The sequence below is a fragment of the Balaenoptera physalus genome (genome assembly GCF_965194825.1).
Source record: "Balaenoptera physalus genome assembly, chromosome: 10".
Taxonomy (NCBI): domain Eukaryota; kingdom Metazoa; phylum Chordata; class Mammalia; order Artiodactyla; family Balaenopteridae; genus Balaenoptera; species Balaenoptera physalus.
This window is the reverse complement of record NC_138889.1, coordinates 41,196,742-41,203,666: the sequence shown is the minus strand read 5'-3', so window position 1 is coordinate 41,203,666 and position 6,925 is coordinate 41,196,742. Positions and strand designations below refer to the sequence as shown.

Genomic DNA, 6,925 nt, shown 5'->3' with positions numbered 1-6,925 from the left:
TTTTTTTGTCCCTGATCCCAGATACAAAGGAGAAAGGTTTCATGTTTAAGCCAAATTGTGGTGACCTCTTTGGGGAGAGGGGTGGTAGAGGATTGGGCCCCAGCCCCAGCTTCCTCTTGTCTTGAATGGACCCAGATAAGATATAGGGACCTCGGGCACCTCTTGCAGACCATAGGAGATGTGGGGAGTTTCTATTACTTGGAACAATGGTAGGCAAGCTGATCTTTCGTAGTCTTATTGGGGAGACTACAGGGTGAGGAAGATTAAATGCCTTTGTTCTCTAAAGGCATTTGAGCTCTTCCTCACCGATTTCTTTAGCATGGTTTTCTTCTCCTCTCCCTGGTTCTTGTGCTGACCCAATACTAGTGGTGTTTAATGCCCTGACAACTGTGCTAGCTCCTCCCATTCTGGCAGCTTTCCCAGGGAAATCCCTCTGTAACTAAAAGGACCCTGAAATTTGTATAACCTTTAGATCCCATATATTTTCTTGTAAGAAATCTTAAAGGAAAAATTTCAGGCAAAATACCTGTGTTTTGTGGGCTGATAACTTTAAAAAGGAGGCCTTTTAGTAGACAGTTGGAAGAGCTGCTTGGATACCATTGTGATGGAATCCGGACTGATGGAGTTAGGGTGGGGCTGATGTGAGTAGAATCTGGAAGAGATACATGGGTATTGACCAGCAGTTCAAGTTTCATTTGGAAATATTTTCTTGAGAGAGTACATGTTTTCTTGGAAGGAAAATTTTCTCTACTTTTATCCGAAGCAAGAGGATCAGAGGAGACTTCACTGAAAAGGTGATATTTGGGCTGAGGCTTGAGAGTTGCCTGGTTGTAATGACCATCAGACAAGAGTACACTGGCCTCTTTTGAGACACAGCCAGGAATGTGTTTGGAATGAAAGAGCAAGGAGCAGGGTAGAAAGGGGTCCAGAGGTGATGGTGGGCCAGATCACTTAGGGACTTTTCGGACATTCGGAGGATTCTAAGTGGGGTGGAATAGGTGTGCCTGAAGTTTGAGGACAGGGGAAAGTGAGAGAGAATATTTGAACGGTGGAAATTAGGGGAGCTTAAGAGGATTAGGAAACAGTATTAAGGGAGCACTTGACATTGGGTTAATGAGATAGTTTGCTTTGGTTATTTTTTTTGTTTTTTTTATTTGTACACATATATTTTCTGTCCTAAATTATAACTATTACATATGCTCCATACAGTTCAAGTTGAACGTGGAGTGTACATGGTGAGATTTATTTTTCACATTGTTTCCATATTTTTTTTCACACACACACATTGTATTTTATTTTTACAAGAGATAAATAAACTGACACCAAGCACTGTAAATGGATGAACACAACAAAAGCAACAATGATTGCAATTATCAAACACGAAACACATTCATACTATGTCATAATATTGACATTCAGACCAGTAATCCTCCACTGTAACAGCTCCTTTACTTTGCAGTGAAAATTGATTTGTATATTTTTTGCCTCTGAGTCCTTGTGGAATTTTTTTTTTTTAATTCAAACAAAGTCACAAAAATTATAATCATCCACATCAGTTCACTCATTCCCATGTAATTAATTTTTTTTTCATCTTGATCTTTTGTTAGCACTTTTATGAATTCATCAGTTTTCCATTAGAGTTCTGAAAATGCTTATTCGTTCAGTTCAGCAGTATAGTTAGTTACCAGAAACCTGTACTTGTCAGAGTCTTTTCCATGAATTCCTTGAAGATGAAATCCTTTTATAGGAACATTTTGGCAAAAGCATCAGAGTACACCCAGAACTATCTGTAAATGACAAAAGACTTAAAAATGACCACGGTTAAAGAGTTGATGAAAGGTCATAATAATGCAATTGACAAGGAAATTTTGTTATTTCTGAGATATACATTTTAAAGTAATAACTAGAATTATGACTTATAACATTATACCAGAACATATAAGATTTTTAGAAATTTCATGTAATGTCTGAAACATTTATATTAACGTATTTCCATACAAATAGTCCAAAGAAAGTTTAGTGTTAGTTGTTTTCTGTTTGTTTGTTTGTTTTTTTATACTGCAGGTTCTTATTAGCCATCAATTTTATGCACATCAGTGCATACATGTCAATCCCAATCTCCGAATTCAGCACACCACCATCCCCACCCCACCACGGTTTTCCCCCCTTGGTGTCCATACGTTTGTTCTCTACATCTGTGTCTCAACTTCTGCCCTGCAAACCGGTTCATCTGTACCATTTTTCTAGGTTACACATACATGCATTAATATACGATATTTGTTTTTCTCTTTCTGACTTACTTCACTCTGTATGACAGTCTCTAGATCCATCCACGTCTCAACAAATGACTCAATTTCGTTCTTTTTTATGGCTGACTAGTATTCCATTGTATATATGTACCACTTCTTCTTTATCTATTTGTCTGTCGATGGGCATTTAGGTTGTTTCCATGACCTGGCTATTGTAAATAGTGCTGCAATGAACATTGGGGTGCATGTATCTTTTTGAATTATGGTTTTCTCTGTGTATATGCCCAGTAGTGGGATTGCTGGATCATATGGTAATTTTATTTTTAGTTTTTTAAGGAACTTCCATACTATTCTCCATAGTTGCTGTATCAATTTACATTCCCACCAACAGTGCAAGAGGGTTCCCTTTTCTCCACACCCTCTCCAGCATTTGTGGTTTGTAGGTGTTTTGTTGATGCCCATTCTAACTGGTGTGAGGTGATAACTCATTGTAGTTTTGGTTTGCATTTCTCTAATAATTAGTGATGTTGAGCAGCTTTTCATGTTGATGCATCTCTTTTTCCTAACTTTAATGAGAATGTTACTTTTGCTTCACTGTTAAGAATGATCCTTGCTATTTTTTACCTTGAAATTCTTTATCTTACCAAACAAGTGTCTCTTGATGCTTTGCATGTAAGAATTTTAAAATCATGAATGGAGTTTGCATTTCATCAAATGCTTTTTTGGTACCTATAAGATGATGATATTTTTCATTTACTTTGTTAATATTCTGAATTATATCATTAAATTTTCCAATGTTGAATCATACTTGCATTCGATTTGGTCATGATGTATTATTCTTTTATTATATTGCTGTATTTTGTTGGATTACATTCCATTTTATGCTTTCATCTATGCTTATAAACAAAGATGGCCTGTAGCTTTATTTTTTATTGTCCTTTTTTCGCTTGGCTATCAGAGATCAGAATAGTCTCATCTGAGTAGCTTTCTAACTTTTTCTATACTCTGAAACAATTTGCACAATAAGAGTTAACTGTTTCTTGAAACTTTTCTAGATTCACATACAAAATGATGCGTCTCCTGGACTTTCAGGGGTCATACTTTGAACCAGCTTCTTATACTGGGGTATTATTCAAGCTTTCTGGTGTTTCTTGCATCCATTTTGGATAGGTTTCCTCTCCAGAAAATTATTCTTTTCTCTTATCTTTTGAAAATTTTGCTGTCAAGTTTCTCCTAAGATTCTCTTTTGAGATTTTAAAAATTCTTTTGTGCACTATTTCATTCCTAGTGGTTTATTTTCCCCTTCTTTCTTATGCTCGGTTATGCCCATGGTGTATTGCTATCAATAATTTCTTCCAAGAATATTTTTGGTCATCAGTGTCCAGTCTTGTATGTGTTTTCTTTCATTAATTTTGTCTTTATTCTTTGTTATTTTTTCACTCCTACCCCTTCTTTCTCTTCTTGTATTTTATAACTTCTTCAATTGAATGCTTAGTTAATATATTTTCAATCACCCTTCCTTTTCCTTTTGGTACGATGGAAGATATCTGTCTCCTTTAAGGCTTTTCACCCTAAACTATAGTTTAAAATTTATTTAAATAATTTAAATAAATCTTAAAAAATTTATTTCATAGAAATTTGTGAAAATCATTATAACTTGATGAATTATGACAATGAGCCATTCTGATGGCTCCAGTACCTGGGTTCAGAACATAATATTCACATTATTTTAGAGACTTCCTTACACCCCCACTCACAACCTCTCTCTTTCACAAAGGTAACAACTACTGTGACTTCTAACATACATTACGTTGCCTCCTTTTTATCTTTATATAAATAGAAGCATAGAATAGGTATTCTTTTAAGTCTAGATAATTTTGCTCAATATTATGTTTATAGAATTATTTATATATTTTCATGTAGTTCTTGTTTATCTTCATTGCTGTATTGTATTCCATTGTGTGAATATACTACAATGTACTTATCCATTCTAATACTGACTGGCATTTGAGTTGTTTCCAGTGTTTGGCTACTGAAATCATGTTTTTCTGAACATTCTTGGACTTGACTTTCATTGCACAGACATACACATATCCTAGGCATGAATCATAGCACATGGGTAAGTTCAATTTTACTGGATACTGTCCAAATAGTTTTTAAAAGTGAATGTAATGATTTCCATTCTCCTTACTAGAGTACAAGAATTTCCATTGTTCACAACAACACCATTTCTTGTGTTGTCAATCTTATGAAATTTTAGCCTTTATTTGAATATGCAATTACAGTCCATGGTGGTGTTTTCTTTGTAGTTCCTGAGTAAATATTTCCAAACATTAATTTTCAAACTTTCTCTATTCTTTTTTTTTTTAGGTTTTGTTTTCAATACTGCCCTGAAGACACTATATTTGGGATACCCAGCCAGGGCTGGGTGATTCACTAGACCTCAAGAGCACAGAGCCAAGTGTCAATCAACGACATCAGAGACTTGCAGGTTCAGCCAGCACCAGTCCTGAGCAAGGCTTCTGCCCAGCGTGGGGTCCCCTGGAGAATCAGCAAGCCTAAGAAATATTATCAACTCATTGCTTTAAAGTCTACTGGGGGTTCCTGCTGATATACTCCAACCCATTTTTGAAAAAGTAGTGTTTTCTAGCATCCTCACCTGCCCAGAACATACATCAGAACTTGGGAGTTTCCTGCTTATTAATGAAAGCTATGAAGTCTAAGTCCAACTGGGCCCAGAACCCAAGTTGTAGCATAATGGTATTTCATCCAACCAAAGAAGAGTTTAATGATTTCGATAAATACATTGCTTATATGGAATCCCAAGGTGCACACCGAGCAGGCGTGGCGAAGATCATTCCACCCAAGGACTGGAAAGCCAGACAGACCTATGATGATATCAATGACATCTTAATAGCCGCTCCCCTCCAGCAGGTGACTTCTGGGCAGGCAGGTGTGTTTACTCAATACCACAAAAAGAAGAAAGCCATGACCGTGGGTGAGTACCACCACTTAGCAAATAGTGAAAAATACCGGACTCCAGCACACTTTGATTTTAAGGAGCTGGAGCGAAAATATTGGAAAACACGCCTCTACGATTCACCAGTATATGGTGCGGATGTCAGTGGCTCCTTATTCGATCAAAACACGGAGCAGTGGAACCTTGGACACCTGGGAACCCTTCAGGACCTGCTGGAGCAGGAGTGCGGAGTGGTCATCGAAGGCGTCAACACCCCCTACCTGTACTTCGGCATGTGGAAGACCGCCTTCGCCTGGCACACGGAGGACATGGACCTTTACAGCATCAACTACCTGCACTTCGGGGAGCCCAAGACGTGGTACGCGGTGCCCCCGGAGCACGGCCGGCGCCTGGAACGCCTGGCCAGGGAGCTTTTCCCGGGCAGCGCGCGGGGTTGTGAGGCCTTCCTGCGGCACAAGGTGGCTCTCATCTCGCCCACGGTCCTCAAGGACAACGGCATCCCCTTCGATCGGATCACTCAGGAGGCTGGAGAGTTCATCGTGACCTTTCCCTATGGCTACCACTCTGGCTTCAACCATGGCTTCAACTGCGCGGAAGCCATCAATTTCGCCTGCCCGCGCTGGATCGATTATGGCAAAGTGGCCTCGCAGTGCAGCTGCGGGGAGGCCCGGGTCGCCTTCTCCATGGACGCCTTCGTGCGCATCCTGCAACCGGAGCGCTACGAGCTGTGGAAACGCGGGCAGGACCGGACCGTGGTGGACCACACGCAGCCCACGGCGCCGGACAGCCAGGTCCTGAACGCCTGGAGGGAGGTCCGAGCGTCCCTGGGAGCCGCTCTCGCCACGAGGCACCACCTGCCCCGCCGCGCTCTGCGCCCCCGTAGGGCTGTAGCCGCGGGCGTTGGGGCCCGCCACCGAGTCCCTGTGCATGCTGTGTGCCGGCGCCCCTCGCCGGCCCGGGGTTCTTGCTCTGCCGCCCAGTTCGGGGCTGTGGCCACCAGCACCTCCGGGGAGCCCGGCCCGTCCCAGCCGCCGACCCCAGGTCCATCCGCCCCGGATCGCCACCCAGCTGGAAGATGTGGCCCTCGTCGTCGTCCTTGGGAACAGGGCACCCAGGAGCCAGTTGCTTCCCCCAGGGCTAAGAGGAGGCTTTCGTTAGACACAGCTCAGGACCCAGAGGCTCAGCCCCTGCCTGTGGATGCACCCTCGCCGGACAGCGCCGCCCCGCTCAGCCCTGGGCTCCAGCATCCCGCCACGGCTTCTGGCTGTGGTTGTGGCCCCGTCCCCTAAGCCCAGGGGATGCGTTTCTACCCCACTGCTCCTGCATGGGGATCCTTTGAGACTGGTCACATTTCCATTTCAGAGCTTTGGGTATTTGCAGGTCACTAGTCTTGCATGAGAGTGGCCTCCTGTGCTGCCGCTGGACGTGCTGGGTCCGTGGTGTTTACCAAATTCTCCAAAGTTTGTTCTTCCTTCCAGACCCTGGAATCTTTGGACACTGCTAACTCCTGTGTCACAAACTGAGATTTCATGCACTGGACACTCTAGTGTCTCTGGGAACTAGGTCCTGCTGAGGTCGCCAGAGCCCAATCTACCTCACACTCCCATCCTGTGGGCCAGCTCTGGATGCTGCTGAACTTCTAAAGAATCCTGGGCTTTGATTACCCTCCAGTCTCTCTCCTTTTCCTCTTCCCCCT

At 42.4% G+C, this 6,925-nt stretch overlaps 1 pseudogene across 1 annotated transcript; it reads left to right on the top strand.

Annotated features, from left to right (window-relative positions):
* Window positions 1–225: 225 nt before the first annotated feature.
* On the top strand, window positions 226–6,519 carry LOC309636628 (lysine-specific demethylase 4D pseudogene; annotated as a pseudogene). Its single transcript has one exon. The product of its transcript is annotated as a lysine-specific demethylase 4D pseudogene (transcript).
* The last annotated feature ends 406 nt before the right edge of the window (window positions 6,520–6,925 follow it).